The following is a 16,419-nucleotide window of genomic DNA, read 5'->3' as shown; positions in this document are numbered from 1 at the left end:
TGTAAGTAGTTTGCCTTTCTAGAGAGTAACAAAAGCAGCAGATTTGCAAACAGAAAAAAATCTAAAACTAAACTTTTTAGGGGAGTATTAAACCCTGCTGTGTTTTCAAATGTGTTTATCTAAAACAGGTGTTCCTCAATAAGTAAATCTTTCTCTTATGTTTATTTTCTTTTATGAATTTAATTTATGGTAGGAGGCTGTTTTTATGAAACTAGCTTGCAGAATTCTAATGCGTTATTCGATTTGTGAGGAATAGTAACAGTATTCCAAAATATTCTCATGTACAGAAAAAAAATTAAACTGAATTGATTAATAACTCCTCAGAATCAAGTTAGTAATTGTTCCCATGGGAAATGCCTTTTTGCTGTTTCACCACTGGAATTTTCTAAACAGAAATATTTTCTCACCTTTTTGTTTTCACTGTTCATGGTGTTTTCTTCACTGTACAAAAAGCCACATCTTGTGCTAAGATAGGTATTGTTAAAGTAGGGAGAAGTAGAAAAAGCAGAAATCACTCCTGCAGCTCTGGAAGCAGGACATTTTTGTAGCAAACGATGAAATACTGTATTTCTCAGGGCCAGGAGCAGCTTTTATAGTGGGAATTTCATACTTTGAGAATAGAGGGGGTTGTATGACGTCACATGTTACTAGTAGAAAGAGTTGAAAATACTTCACAAGGAAACTCCCAAATGGTTAAAAACAAGAATTTCATACAGATGCAGTCTAAAATGTTGTCACTAGTCTGTTAGCCATTTCTGATGCTATTTATATTAAAGAATCTTATTTTTAATAGGTAATACAAACATTTCCTTGTTCATAAACAAATTGTTTCCTGATCATGTGGCTTTCCCGATAGCAGAGGGGTTTTTATTTCAATTTGTTTGGTATTTATTAGAATAAAATTATTAGAAAGAAATTATAATTAAACAATAGAAACCTGAAGTCTAAAGTTGTCTTAGTTGAGAGGATTTGGACCATTACTATATTGCATAATATGCCAGAGGGCATACATGCTCCTTGATGGGATCTGTTGGCTATAATATATAATATAGATTTCTAAAATTAATTATAGATTATTGAATAAATTGAATAAGATTCTCACTAGTTAAGAGTTGAATTTTCCCCTTCTGTACTACCCAGAGTAATATCAAGTTTTGTTTTGCCTATCACAAACATTCAGATATTACTTACTATGAAAGAAAAAGGTAGCAGAGTTCATTTTTGGGAAACAAATTCCTGTTAGCTGTGTATAACGGGCTGATGATTTTCAGAGATATGAAATAGAAAGCCTGAGGCTGCAGCTGTAATCTGTGCAGTAGTCTCTGAGTAGCAGTCATGGGTTTACCAACATGAACCGCATTATTGGCAACAGCATGTACCAAGATAAGGGGGTTTTTTACATAAAAAAAAATTTTAAAAAAAAGTGCTGCAGTGCAGTAATTGATACAGTAACAGAATTTTACTCCTTCATGTTGACATAGCTTTGTAGTATTTTTTTCACTGCATGGCTATAGATTTTCACATACATAACTATAATTATTGAATTTTTTTATTCTTACTGCTTTTTCCCTTTGAGTACAAGTTCTGTACATGGAAACTTGTTGCAGTAGCTTACCTAACAAAGGGATATTGTCAAGCTTTTAGAATTAACACTAACCATATTGTACTCTTTAAGAAAACACGGACACTTCCACAATTTAAATAAATAAGAATTAAATTATTTTTTTAATCTTCCACTTCAATACTGTAAAATTGCAGAATAATTCTTGAGTATTTTCATTATCTGCAGCTATAAAAGATCACAATAGTTTTTGACAAAACTTTAATTACAAATAAGTATTTTTTAAATTATTCAGTAATGCATTTTTGTATTTTTTTTTTTAAGTTCTCTATTGCTTATATTAATGACTCTAACATGTATAAAGGTAGGCATGGGCAATATTCAGCATAAGTATTTTAGTGAGGTGTGGCCATTAAAAAGCTATTTAAGATTTAAGCCAAACTTTAGCCTTTGTTTTGTTGTTGTGTCACTAGTGAGAATATTGTTACTGTAAAATAATTGGATTGTGCTAAACATTAGCTCTAACATGAAATACCATATAGCACTGAAATAGTTCTTCAATGTATTTGTGGCTCATGACAAAAAAAAAATTTGTAATTGAGTCTGACTCATCTGGTGCTAGTTAAACAGCAAGATGTTCTGCCTAAATGCAGGTGTTAATAATATTCCAGAGTAATGAATGGATCAGGTCAATTGATACTTACTGTAAAGATAACACATTTTAACTCTGAGCCCCAGACAGATATTAATGGAGTTGAACTCAAACACCTAATGCTTTTGTTATGTGCCTGACACTCCTAAGTCTCATGCAGTAGAAAGAGTGAGAGCCCAAGGCACAAGTTTTGCTTCCACTCACCGAAGAGCCACACTGGGGGTTTAACCCCAGCTGGCAACTAAGCACCACACAGCCACTCACTCACTCCCCCTCAGTTGGATGGGGGAAGAGAATTGGAAGAGTAAAAGTGAGAAAACTCATGGGTTGAGATAAAGACAGTTTAATAAGTAAAGCAAAAGCCACGTGCGCAAGCAAAGCAAAACAAGGAATTCATTCACTACTTCCCATCAGCAGGCAGGTGTTCAGCCATCTCCAGGAAAGCAGGGTTCCATCATGTGTAACAGTTACTTGGAAAGACAAACACCATCACTCCAAACATCCCCCCCCCCCCCCCCCTTCCTTCTTCTTCCCCCAGCTTTATATGCTGAGCATGATGTCATGTGGTCTGGGATATCCCTTGGGTCAGTTGGGGTCAGCTGTCCCAGCTGTGTCCCCTCCCAACTTCTTGTGCACCCCCAGCCTACTCGCTGGTAGGGTGGGGTGAGAAGCAGAAAAGGCCTTGACTCTGTGTAAGCACTGCTCAGCAGTAACAAAAACATCTTGGCATTATCAACACTGTTTCCAGCACAAATCCAAAACATAGCCTCATACTAGCTACTGTGAAGAAAATTAACTCTACCCCAGCCAAAACCAGCAAACAAACCATAATCATACAAGTGTTTCCATATCCCTCAGAGAATTTGTCATCATTAAAGTACTGAGTTGTAATGGGTGAGTTCTTAAAGTAGTAAGTTTTTAGATTTCATGGTTCCTTGACTAAATATTAAAGTTAATGTTATATACAAATAAATTCATAGTATTTTCATATTTCATTTATTTAAAATAAACGTTGTAAGAGCTTAGTTTGGATCCTTCCAAAATGAAACTTGCAAGTTTTTATCCTAGAATGTGCATACTTTGTTGATCCCTTTCTCATTGTGCTCACAATGCTCAAATTATACCTGAGGCACCTATAAGGCATCCAGGGAATCAATTTTTTAATTATTCTGAGGGAATTCTTGCCAGTCTATGTTCAACCCATCAGACATAACTACATAGTTTCTAGCTTCTACATGAGTCAAATGTGGTTTCCCACCTAATTTTGGACTTCTCTATATTAGGAAGGAATAATTTTCATTGCCATACATGCAACTGCATACACTACTTGCAGCTACCATGTTAAATGTCTCTTCCAAACATCGTCTTCAAAAAAATCCTTAACCTGAGTGTTGGTTTTGGGGGAAGTGAGGGGGTGGGAGAGGTGAGTTTATCCTGTGCAGAACAGCAATAGCTTGGGCAACCAAACACCAGGGCAGTGGTTGTACAAATGTGTGGCATGCATTTCAGCAATCATCTGTCCAGGCAAGGGATTCTACAACACGAGTTGTGAAAGTATGTTACCAAATAACTGACTGTCTCAGTTACAGTTTGTGACATAGAGTGGCAAGTATTTCTCAGTATTTCAGTGACTATTAAAAAAAATTTTTTTTGTTTTGACTTCAAAAGAGCTTTTCTCCATAACTGTACTTACTTAGTGAAGCTGTGTTGAAAGGCTCATATTTTTGTTTTGAAAACAAGTATCCTAGTTGCTAAAAGCTAGAATGATGATTTAGCTGATTTCCACTCCCACCTCCCCAGGGGACTGACTATTAAACAGGATACTACTGTGTTTGTAGCCTCTGTCTTTTGGAAGCTGTAGTTATGAGCACTAAACCATGTATAGTGCTAGGTTTGGATGTAACACACACACACACACAGAGCTTTTTTTTGTCAATCAGCTCATTTTCAAAGCACTTCCTCCTTACCCTTCCCCCAAAATAACTTCTGAATTTGTTTCACTTATCCCTTATTTGCAATACTCTTCCCAATTATAGAGGACTACAAAATTTGTTAGAAACAACCCAAGTCTGTCACTACAATTAATTTAGTTTTGAGGAATCATCTGTTTCTCATTTTGACTTCACAAGCACAGACTGAAGACTTACACTGTCTTTGGACAACAGTCTTCTCTCTCTTTTACTTGTTTAGTTCTCTTGTTAGGATTTATGCTTGTACACAAATAATACAAAAGCTGAACCGTGCTTAAATTGCTATAAGCCAGAAATACATGTGTAGAGGAGCAATTCAATGGATTTGTGCTTCCTGCTTAGACTAAATATGCTCTGTGAGCACAGGCAAACAAAGTGTAATAAATCCTTGAGAAAAATCAATTTGGTTCAAATTCATGAGAATTTTTTCAACATTATTCTCATCCTAAATCCAAAACACAGCACTATACCAGCTACTAGGAAAGAAATTAACTCTATCCCAGCTGAAACCAGGACAATATCCAACCCTTATTCTACACCATCTACATCATGCCCAGGTCCCACACTTTCCAATACATCCTTTCCTGTCTTTTGATATATACACACAGATATCATTCTCTTAGTCTATGGGCCTTCCCTCTAAAAATGTCCATTGAGTTCATTTAGTCCATGCCTTTGGGCTCCATCTGTCACAGTAGTCCTTCAGGGCAGGAGCAATGGTGTGTGGTGTTGGACTGTTGCATGCTGAAGCCAGTTCCAGTTCTATCATCACTGCGCTTTGCCCAGTTTCATTGAAGTCCATCCTTCATTAATTTGGGTAATTTTTATTGTAATACTGTTGATATGGCATATAGCAACCATAGTAGTGATGACATACAGTATTATATAGCAATTAACATCATATAATTTAATTCATTGGCTATTCTCACCTAAAATCAAATCCCCTTGAGGCACACATCGGACTTCCCCATCCTTTCGCATCACCCACCAAGTGCACCCAGGTCCTTGAGCAAAAGCAGTCCCACAAATGGGTTTGCCTTTGCCTGAGGCAGGAGTAACCCAGACTGTCTTCCCTAGCATATTTTTTTATGCGCACTACAGGGGCTTTATCCCCTTCTACAGTATGTAAAAGTTCTGATTGGGCAGGACCACCCCGATTGGCAGATCCTCTGGTGTTGACTAACCAGGTGGCTTTTGCTAAATGTGTATCCCAATGTTTGAAAGTTCCACCCCCCATTGCTCTCAATGTAGTCTTTAACAGTCCATTGTATCGTTTGATTTTCCTGGAGGCTGATGCATGATAGGGGATGTGATATACCCACTCAATGCCATGTTCTTTGGCCCAGGTGTCTATAAGGTTATTTCAGAAATGAGTCCTGTTGTCTGACTCAAGTCTTTCTGGGGTGCCGTGTCACCCCAAGACTTGCTTTTCAAGGCCCAGGATAGTGTTCTGGGCGGTGGCATGGGGCACAGAATATGTTTCCAGCCACCCTGTGGTTGCTTCCACCATTGTAAGCACATGGCGCTTGCCTTGGCAAGTTTGTGGGAGTGTGATATAGTCAATCTGCCAGGCCTCCCACTGTTTATATTTCAGCCACTGTCCTTGTCGTGGTTTAAGCCCAACCAGCAACAAAGCACCACTCGCTCACTCCTCCTCCTAGGGGGATGGGAAGGAGAAAACACAACGAAAGGCTCATGGGTTGAGACAAGGACAGGGAGGGATCACTCAGCAATTATGGTCACAGGCAAAAGAGACTTGACTTGGGGAAAAAAAACCAAAACCAAAAATCAATTTAATTTGTTACCAATCAAATCAGAGTAGGATAGTGAGAAATAAAACCAAATCTTAAAAACACCTTCCCCCTCCCCCAACCCTCCCTTCTTCCCGGGCTCAACTCCACTCCTGATTTTCTGTACTTCCTCCCCCCAGCACACAGGGCGGGACGGGGAATGGGGGTTGGGGTCAGTTCATCACACATTGTTTCTGCCGCTCCTTCCTCCTCAGGGGGAGGACTCCTCACTCTTCCCCTGCTCCAGCATGGGGTCCCTCCCACAGGAGACAGTCCTCCATGAACTTCCAGTGTGGGTCCTTTCCATGGTGTCGTGGTTTCAGCCCAGCCGGTAACAAAGGACCACGCAGCCGCTCGCTCACTCCTCCCGCCCCCCTCCGGTGGGATAGGGAGGAGACGGAGGAGAGAAAAGAAAAAAAAACCGGAACCTCGAGGGTTGAGACAAGGGCAGTTTACTGGGACAACACAAAAAAAAAAGGTTACAACAACAACAACGGTACTAATGAAAGGATATACAAAAAGAGTGATGCACAGTGCAACTGCTCACCACCCGGAACCCGACGCTCCGCCACCGAAAGTCCCGAGACCCCCCCCGGCCCGCTCCCCATTTATATACTGAGCATGATGTCACATGGTATGGAATAGCTCCTTGGCTAGTTCAGGTCGGCTGCCCCGGCTATGCCCCCCCCCCCCCACCTCCCAGGTTCCTGTAAAAATTAACTCTATCCCAGCTGAACCCAGGACACATGGGCTGCAGTTCTTCATGATCTGCTCCAGCGTGGGTCCCTTCCATGGGGTGCAGTCCATCAGTCACAGACTGCTCTAGTGAGGGCTTTCCCATGGAGTCACAGCCTTCTTTGGGGGCATCCACCTGCTCTGGTGTGGGGTCCTCCACAGGCTGCTCCACGGGTGGGCATCTGCTCCACTGCTCACCTCCATGGGCTGCAGGGGGACAGCCTGCTATCTCACCACAGGCTGCAGAGGGAATCACCTGCTCCAGTGCACCTCCTCCTCCTCCTTCTTCTTCAATGACCTTTGTGTCTGCTTAAGCGTTCCTCTCACATTCCACTCCCCCCCCCCCCACTGCAGGTTTCCCCTTCTTAAATATGTTATCTCAGAGGCGCTACTACCGTCGCTGATTGGCTTGGCCTTGGCCAGAGGTGGGTCTGACTTGGAGCCAGGGAAGCTTCTAGCAGCTCCTCACAGGAGCCACCCCTGTAGCCCGTCCCCTGCTACCAAAACTCCACCACACAAACCCAGTACAGTCCTTCATACCAAAGAGGCTTTAAACACTTGGCTTGCTTGACTGTAGCATGTTTCACATTCATAGATAATCTGTGCAATAGTGTCCACAGTCAAGTTCACCCCTTGATCAGGAGACCATCTATATGTTGCATCTCTTCCCTGATGGCCTGAGGTGTCATGGGCCCACTGAGCTATAAATAATTTACCCTTGTGTTGCCAGTCCAGATCCACCTGAGACACTTCAATCTTGGCGGCCTGGTCCACCTGTTGGTTGTTTTGATGTTCTTCAGTGGCCCGACTCTTGGGTACATGAGCATCTACGTGACGTACTATATTGGGTTTGTGTGGCAAGGTTTTGGTAGCAGAGGGGTTACAGGGGTGGCTTCTGTGAAAAGCTGCTAGAAGCTTCACCTATGTCCCATGGAGCCAATGCCAGCCAGCTCCAAGACAGACCCGCTGCTGGCCAAGGCTGAGCCAATCAGCAATAGTGGTAGCGCCTCTGTGATAACATGTTTAAGAAGGGAAAAAAAAGTTGTGGCAGGCACAGAAACTGCAGCAGGAGAGAGGAGTGAGAACATGTGAGAGAAACAACCCTGCAGACACCAAGGTCAGTGAAGAAGGAGGTGATCCAGGTGTCGGAGTAGAAATTCCCCTGCAGCCCGTGGGGAAGACCATGGTGAGGCAGGCTGTCCCCCTGCAGCCCATGGAGGTCCACGGTGGAGCAGATATCCACCTGCAGCCCGTGGAGGACCCCACGCCAGAGCAGGTGGATGCCCGAAGGAGGCTGTGACCCCACGGGGCACCCACGCTGGAGCAGTGTGCTCCTGAAGGACTGCATGCCATGGAAGGAACCCAAGCTGGAGCAGTTTGTGAAGAACTGCAGCCCATGGAAAGGACCCACGTTGGAGAAGCTCATGGAGGACTGTCTCCCATGGGAGGGACCCCACGCTGGAGCAGGGGAAGAGTGTGAGGAGTCCTGCCCCTGAGGAGGATGAAGCAGCAGAGACAATGTGTGATGAACTGACCACAACCCCCATTCCCCTTCCCCCTGTGCCGCTGGGGGAGTTACGTAGAGAATCTGGGAGTGAAGCTGTGCCCGGGAAGAAGGGAGGGGTGGGGGGGGAAGGTGTTTTAAGATATGGTTTTATTTCTCATTATCCTACACTGATTTGATTGGCAATAAATTAAGTTAATTTTCCCTAAGTCAAGTCTGTTTTGCCCATGATGGTAATTGGTTGAGTGATCTCTCCTGTCCTTATCTCAACCCACAAGCTCTTTGTTATATTTTTCTCTCCCCTGTCCAGCTGAGGCGGGGGAAGTGATAGAATGGCTTTGGTGGGCATCTGGCGTCCAGCCAGGGTTAACCCACCACACATACTTTTTACAACCAGAGTCTCTAGCTGGGATGCAATATCTTGCCACAGTGCGGCAGCCCAGATGGGTTTACCTCTGCGCTGCCAGTTGCTCTGCTTCCATTGCTGTAACCACCCCCATAGGGCATTTGCCACCATCCATGAGCCAGTATAGAGATAGAGCACTGGTCACTTTTCTCTTTCAGCAATATCTAATGCTAGCTGGATGGCTTTCACCTCTGCAAACTCACTCGATTTACCTTCTCCTTCAGCAGTTTCTGCAACTTGTCCTATAGGACTCCATACAGCAGCCTTCCACCTCTGATGTTTTCCCACAATGTGACAGGACCCGTCAGTGAACAGGGTCCTCTCATTTGCCTCTCATTGCCTCTCATTTTCTGGCAGTTTATTATACAGTGGGGTCTCTTCAGCACGTGCCACCTCCTCCTCTGGCGACATTCCAAAATCTTTGCCTTCTGGCCAGTCCGTGATCACTTCCACAATTCCTGGGCGACTGGGGTTTCCTATGCGAGCCCGTTGTGTGATCAGTGCGACCCACTTACTCCACGTGGCATCAGTTGCATGATGTGTAGAGGAGACCCTCCCTTTGAACATCCAGCCCAGCACTGGCAGTCGGGGTGCTAAGAGGAGCTGTGTTTCAGTACCAACCACTTCTGAGGCAGCTCAAACTCCTTCGTATGCTGCCAATATCTCTTTTTCAGTTGGAGTATAGCGAGCCTCGGATCCTCTGTATCCCCGACTCCAAAACCCCAGGGGTCGGCCTCGGGTCTCCCCAGGTGCTTTCTGCCAGAGATTCCAGGTAGGGCCATTCTCCCCGGCTGCAGTATAGAGCACATTTTTAACAGCTTGTCCTGCCCGGATTTGTCTAAGGGCTATTGCATGGACAATCTCCCGCTTAATTTGTTCAAAGGCTTGTTGTTGCTCAGGGCCCCATTTGAAATCGTTCTTCTTCCAGGTCACTTGATAGAGAGGGCTTACAATCAGACTGTAATTTGGAATATGCATCCTCCAGAAACCCACAATGCCTAAGAAAGCTTGTGTTTCCTTTTTACTAGTTGGCAGAGACATAGCTGCTATTTTGTTGATCACATCCATTGGGATCTGACAGCATCCATCTTGCCATTTTACTCCTAAAAACTGGATCTCCCGTGCAGGTCCCTTGACCTTACTTTCTTTTATGGCAAAACCGGCTTTCAGAAGGATTTGGATTATTTTCTTCCCTTTCTCAAAGACGACTTCTGCTGTGTTGCCCCATACGATGATGTCATCAATGTACTGCAGGTGTTTCAGAGCTTCACCCTGTTCCAGTGCAGTCTGGATCAGTCCATGGCAAATAGTGGGGCTGTGTTTCCACCCCTGGGGCAGTCAATTCCAGGTGTAGTGGACATCCCTCCAAGTGAAAGCAAACTGTGGCCGGCAGTCTGCTGCCAAAGGGATTCCATTATTTCTCCAAGGCCAAATTTCGGAGAATGGATTGCATTTTTTTCCTCTGGTAGGACTAAATATTGTCCTGAATTACTGTGCTAGAAAGAAATAAGTCTTTATATGGTCTATATATGGTCTTCATTTTGCAAGCTAGAAATATTGTAAACATTCAGTTTCTTTTAAATATAAGAGCCTTAAGTTTCATGACATTAGAACATGCAGGCAAATAAAATTGGAAAAATATATTTTAAAAACAAATAAAACTGATTTAGAATTCGAAAGCATTGGTTACGGCATTCTTCTGATTAATCTCATGAACAGAAATCACTGTGAACCATAGTCACTGAAATTCACCCAACATACTCTCATTATTTCCTGAAGTCCATTGTTTGTAAACATAAATATAAGATTATAACTTATTTTTAAGAAATCTTAAACTACTTCTATAATTTTCAGGAGAATTATTCTGAGTTTACACATAATTGATACGAGATCTTAAGTTTGCCTGCATCTCTCTCCACACTAATACCCTAAAGACTGACTATCCCAAAAAAGACTGAATATCAGTTGTAAATCTGGAAAGGTTTTCCTAATTTTCTGGGGACAGATCCCATAAGCCATGATGCTGTAGCTTCTATTTCCCAAAGACTACACAAGTTGAATTGTCTTACTATAGAATTTTCCTTTGAAATCTAACAAACTTCTGTTCCTTGATTTATTTTATTTCAGCACTCAAAGCATTAATAATACTTGTACTTGCCCATTGAAATGAAAAAAATCATCTCAAAGGTAAGAGGTAGATTTTGCTTGTTGATCCCAATATAAGGAGAAAAAGAATTATCTTAAAAAATAGTTCCAATCCCAATTAAAGGATTTCTTGATGCTGTTAACTTTCCAATATACCTCCTTTGAGTAATGATTTGAAAAAAATCATTTTAATGTACTTTTCTTACCCCTTTTTTTAATTCTTCTGATCCATTCCTACTTAGTGGAATTACTAAGTAACATTCATTCTTGTATGTACCTTGGGGGGATCTGCAGTAAATCTGAGGTGACAGTAACACAAATTCCTCACTCTTCTTTGAGCATGTGCTGTATCATAATTAACATCTCTCAGTTCTGGTGAGGCTTTCCAGCTGCTGTGCTGAACAAGGAAGTCTCAAAGAAGGTACGGTATGGACCAGAAATAGAGCCTGCTGTTCTGGGTAGTGAACACCCTAGCTTTAAATCTGGTACTTGCAAGGATAACCCTCAGAGATGTTAAAAGATATCAAAAAGGCCTAGACAAACAAACAGTAGATTTGTATAAATCAAAACCCAGCTTGAGGAAGTGTTTCTCTTCTCAGTTTCTTGGCTGAGACAGAACCGAAACCTCGTGCTCCCCACCCTCACTCTTATATTGTCATCATCTAGCCTCATGTGAAAAGAGTAAAACCTGGGACATTTGTCCTAGAATTACTGCTAGGCTAAACTGTTTTTTTTTTTAGCAATTAGTGTTTGTGTATATATTTACTTTAAACATAGAGACAAATATCCTATCAAAATAGACAAGTTCATGTCCCAGGAAAAACAAAAGCAACCTTGGAATACTTTATAAAAATAAATCTTGTTTACAGGAAATGCAAGTATATGAATGAAAGATGTATACTGTTTTCTAGGGTAGAGCCTGGAAGAGATTTACATGATTGTTTTGGTTTGTAGTTTGCTGCTTCTTTCTTTCCTGTTAATATTTGAATGGAAAAAGACAAAGAAAAAAAACATTTTTCTATACCCCAGTCTCTGATTCAACAACCATCACTGTATTGCTAATACTGATGATGGAGTCATCTGAGCAGAAGGACACACTTGGTTTCTTCTTTTCCTCCTTCTCTTTCATTTGTTTCTTATCATGCCTCTTTTGTCTGTCAACATATTAATTACAAATAAAAAATAAGAACTGCACTGAAATAATAAAAATATCTATCATTGTTTTCTAAGAAATACTACTATGAAGAAATATACACTGAAATAAAAGTGGAAAAGACAAACACAACTGTTGCATACAGATCAGTTCAAAACATTACTTTTGCCTACCAGAAATCTACCTAAAATTGTTGCAGGACCTCATAAAATCTGTTAATAGTCTAATAACTTATTTATATCAAATATTACAAACTGTATAATATTCCATATCTATATTTTGTGTATAAAAAAAAAATTACTACACAAAATGCCTGTAGGAATCTATAAGAAATACTCCAGCAAAAAAAACCCTCTGATATCATTGAAACTTTCTAATTAACTATTTTACTTAAAAAGTTGCAAATTTTCTTTAATATCTGATAAGTAGATTATGACAACAATTGTAGCTTCAATTGTTTCAACTGATAATATCAAAACAGGTATTCTAAACTCCAGTTACAGTTACTTATGTATCAATTGTTTTTCTTCGTGGAAAAACTCATCTTAGAGTCTGTTTCCAACTGCCAGAGTTAAAAGCATCATAATCAGAAGCAAGTGTTCTGTTCTAGATGCAATGATGCCATTAATTCTTCCCTGGAAAACACGGATCTGTGAAGCATTGGGACTCTACTGACATTATATAAGAACTGAACAAAAAGATATACATGCAGTTTAAACAAACTGTTTTAAGTGTTTGTGCAATCAACGAAGTATAAATCAAATTTCAAAAGTCACAAATAACATACCTAGCAAAACAAAATAAACTATCCCTTCAGCAGAAATTTTGCTGATCACTGGATTCAGAATCAAAGCTTATATCTTGAATTATATTAGAAGAGTGTAACCCTTTCCTTCTTGAAGATTACTACTAACAGTGATGATCTGCAGTGCGGACAGTAACCTATTAAGATTCATTGTGTAACCAGCAAAGCATTTCACAAACAGTATATAGCAAACAGCCAGATGATAGCAACATTTTAAACCACAGATACAGGTACAAAAAACATTTCCCCTTGAATCTTCTTCCTATCAGCCTGGTAACAGCAACAACCTCTTCATGCCCTAGTGCTATACATTTTCTGTCTTTACTAATATTTGCTATGCTATTCTCCTCCAATAGAATTACATCCAATCCCACTTTCTTTGAAGCTGTTGTAAAAACTCCCACTGATTTCAAAGCTAGAAGGTATAGGTTACCAGTAAGTCTTTCAAAATGAAGACCTGCTTTAAACATTTGGCTTGCCTTTTTCTATTATTCTGCACATCTCTTTTAGTTCAAATGGTTCAACATCAGTTTTTAGTAACTGGATAGGTTCAGTTTGGTCTTGCCCAAAGGAAGTATTTGGCATAGTATGATGCTGGTGGCATTGCTCAAATGCAATGAGATCTTGAAGTGGAATGAGTTTTGGTGCCTGAAAGTGTTCAGAGAGAGAGAAGCAAAAATGAAACAATGATAAAGGAAACAGAGGGGGGAACCCCAGTCAGATTGGATGAACAGAGCAGGTCCAGTTTGGATCGCATTATATAAACACAACTCCTGCAGCAATTTGTGGAGAAAGTGAAAAGGTAATACTAACAGCATCAGACCAGAATCTCAGCTAATGCGCACATATGTAAACTATTTCCTGAAAGTAATCTAAAAGATATGAATTTTCTCCACAGAATGTATTTCACTAATATTTCCATTTCTAATGTGTGTGGTTGAGGATGAAGTTAGGAAGCGTGCAATGTAGACAAGGACTGAAGAAGCAGCTTTCAAGAAAAACATTTCTGTTCTTTTCAACTGTAATGGGCCAGCATATGAGAGTCTATCAGAACATTTCTCAAAACATCAAGTTCTCAACATCCAGAAGACAAAGTTTTCTTACCAAGCCTTTTCACATTCTATTTCTGCCCTTACAAAAGAGGATTTCTTACTGCATTTTTTTGTATTTCTGTAAATAATTCTATTTAAATTTCTGTAAAAACAGAATTATTTTTTTACCACATATTATCCAGTATTTTAGTTAGTAGATTCCTTATACATTCAGTACTAGTGGTCTGAATGTTGAACTATGGAATGTGGAATCAATCTAAGGTTGTTAAAAACATTTCCAAGCTTGCAGCCTGTCTCATATTGACATGTCAATAAGAAGGTACCATAGTTCTGGATCCCTTCTGGTAGCTGTGCTGAACACTTCCAAATTCCATACTCTGGAAACATTAACTTATTTTTGATGAATAAGAAACCATGAAACTGAAAAAATCCCTGCAACTTAGAAAAATATATTATTAAAATCCAGTATGTTCTTTTTTTTAATGTAAATTAGCATAGAGTAGTGATATTCCTGTGCGCTGTAGTGTTTCTCTGCAGTCAGTCTCCTTTGTTACAGGTTTAACAGGTAATTAAAGTAGTGATTGGCTGTCTTACAACTGGTGGAAGTCTAGGTACTGGGTCAAGTTGCAAGTGCAATAGTGGAATACCAGCAGGGTTCTGGGTAATCGGTGCTTTGTCCATATTCACATTTGCAGAAAACTGCTACTGAGGTGAAACTTCTTGCTGTCCTTCATACTGATCTAGATTCAGGTGTTTGGGAGGTCCCTTATGCACAGTTTCTGCCCATCTTTTCTCTTCCTCATGCATTTGCCTTGGGATCTCAGGGTCATATCTACTCATGTTCAAATGTGCTGTTGACTTACTCTTTCTTGGTGTGTATGATGACTGATGGTTCCATAAGGAATCTGATGAACTCCAAGCTACTCATGGTACTGGGGGTGGTCTAGCAAAAGCTGATGACATTCCTATTGGATGTAAAAAAATGCTGGTTTGAAATGATAACCTAATTCAAGCTTAAGCAAATTAAATCCATTTGAGTAATTCAGGTTTTTTTCAATAGGGATAAACTTGTGTGTTTTCTGGATGTCTGAGGAAGGAGCTAGGAGATGAAGTGGTTTAGTAGGTGCTGAAGAATGCAAATCTTGAGACAGTTGCATAAATCGTGCTTCTCTGCTGTGGCTTTCTAATAGGCTTAAGGAAACATTCACATTCAGATGATTCTAAATCAGAAAAGCAAACAAAAAAGCATTTACAAGTACCTTGAAATAGCAACCATGCATTAAATATGCACAAAAATGGTATAAATCTTTTTTGTCTACAGCAATCACTACAAAAACTTTTCCTAATTTAACAGGACAGATAACAGATTGCCCTGGGTTCAGCTGGGATAGAGTTAATTTTTACAGGAACCTGGGAGGTGGGGGGGCACAGCTGGGGCAGCTGACCTGAACTAGCCAAGGAGCTATTCCATACCATGTGACATCATGCTCAGTATATAAATGGGGAGCGGGCCGGGGGGAGCTCTCTCGACTTTCATTGGGGGAAGTGGCGGAGCGTCGGGTTCCGGGTGGTGAGCAGTTGCACTGTGCATCACTTTTTTTTTTTGTATATTCTTTCATTAGTACCGTTGTTGTTGTTGTAACTTCTCTTTTTTTGTGTTGTCCCAGTAAACTGCCCTTATCTCAACCCTCGAGGTTCCGTTTTTTTTTTCTTTTCTCTCCTCCGTCTCCTCCCTATCCCACCGGAGGGGGGCGGGAGGAGTGAGCGAGCAGCTGCGTGGTCCTTTGTTACCAGCTGGGCTGAAACCACGACACAGATATATAGAACAGTCTTCATAAATTACACTTTGATATACCTACTTTTATATGGCTGTTGTTCCTTTCATCTCTTAAACTATTCCTTGGTTGAAAATCAGAGCTCTTTTGACCAGTTCTTCCTTTATCTTGAGTGGGCAGTTGTGTTTTTTAAGGGCCATTGTCTTTGGCAGTTTGTGCAGGCTAGCTTCCTTCCAGGTGAACAGATGGATACCGTTGCAAAATTTGTTGCACGTTTGGCAGGTTGGCAAAGGATAACTGCACTATTTGCATTAAACTCATGAAGTTGATTTGCTGTAGCTGGATACACACACAAAGTTAACACTGTAAAAACCTTTAACAGGGATCTTAGCAAAAATTCTATGCCTAGACTATGTTATAACTGTTCATTATCCTGTTAACATAGGTGAAAAAAACAACCCCATCCCAAAGTTTCAATAATGATTCATTTGTATGATTTTTATTGTACTGGACTTTCTTTTAAGATACATTACATACCTGCCACAGACAGATTATGCTAAAGCAAGACCAATTCCTTCACTATTTTGTGAAATTTAAGTAAATGAAAAGTCACACAATTGTTTCAATATACTAACAAAAAATAATTTCTAGTATAGCTACAAAGTTATTACAGCTTCAGAATCATTCCTAATCTATACTATTAGAGCACACCAAGTTATGTGAACTAAAACACACTCAAACTTTTATTATAATATTACTCATTTTCTTGAGTCAAAAGCAAGAGTTAAGTCTAAAAAGTTTTCATAGTAGTTATGTGGCACTGGAAATTTTTAAAAACAACAAAACACAGAATACCTTTAAAACAGTGTAG

The 16,419-nt window shown here is 40.4% G+C and overlaps 1 pseudogene; it reads right to left on the bottom strand.

Annotated features, from left to right (window-relative positions):
* Nucleotides 1-11,506: 11,506 nt before the first annotated feature.
* LOC128136024 (ciliogenesis and planar polarity effector 1-like) overlaps nucleotides 11,507-16,419 on the bottom strand; it is a 42,052-nt pseudogene continuing 37,139 nt past the window's right edge.

The sequence above is a fragment of the Harpia harpyja genome, chromosome W (assembly GCF_026419915.1).
Source record: "Harpia harpyja isolate bHarHar1 chromosome W, bHarHar1 primary haplotype, whole genome shotgun sequence".
NCBI classification, from domain to species: domain Eukaryota; kingdom Metazoa; phylum Chordata; class Aves; order Accipitriformes; family Accipitridae; genus Harpia; species Harpia harpyja.
This window is presented reverse-complemented; position numbering and strand designations above follow the sequence as displayed.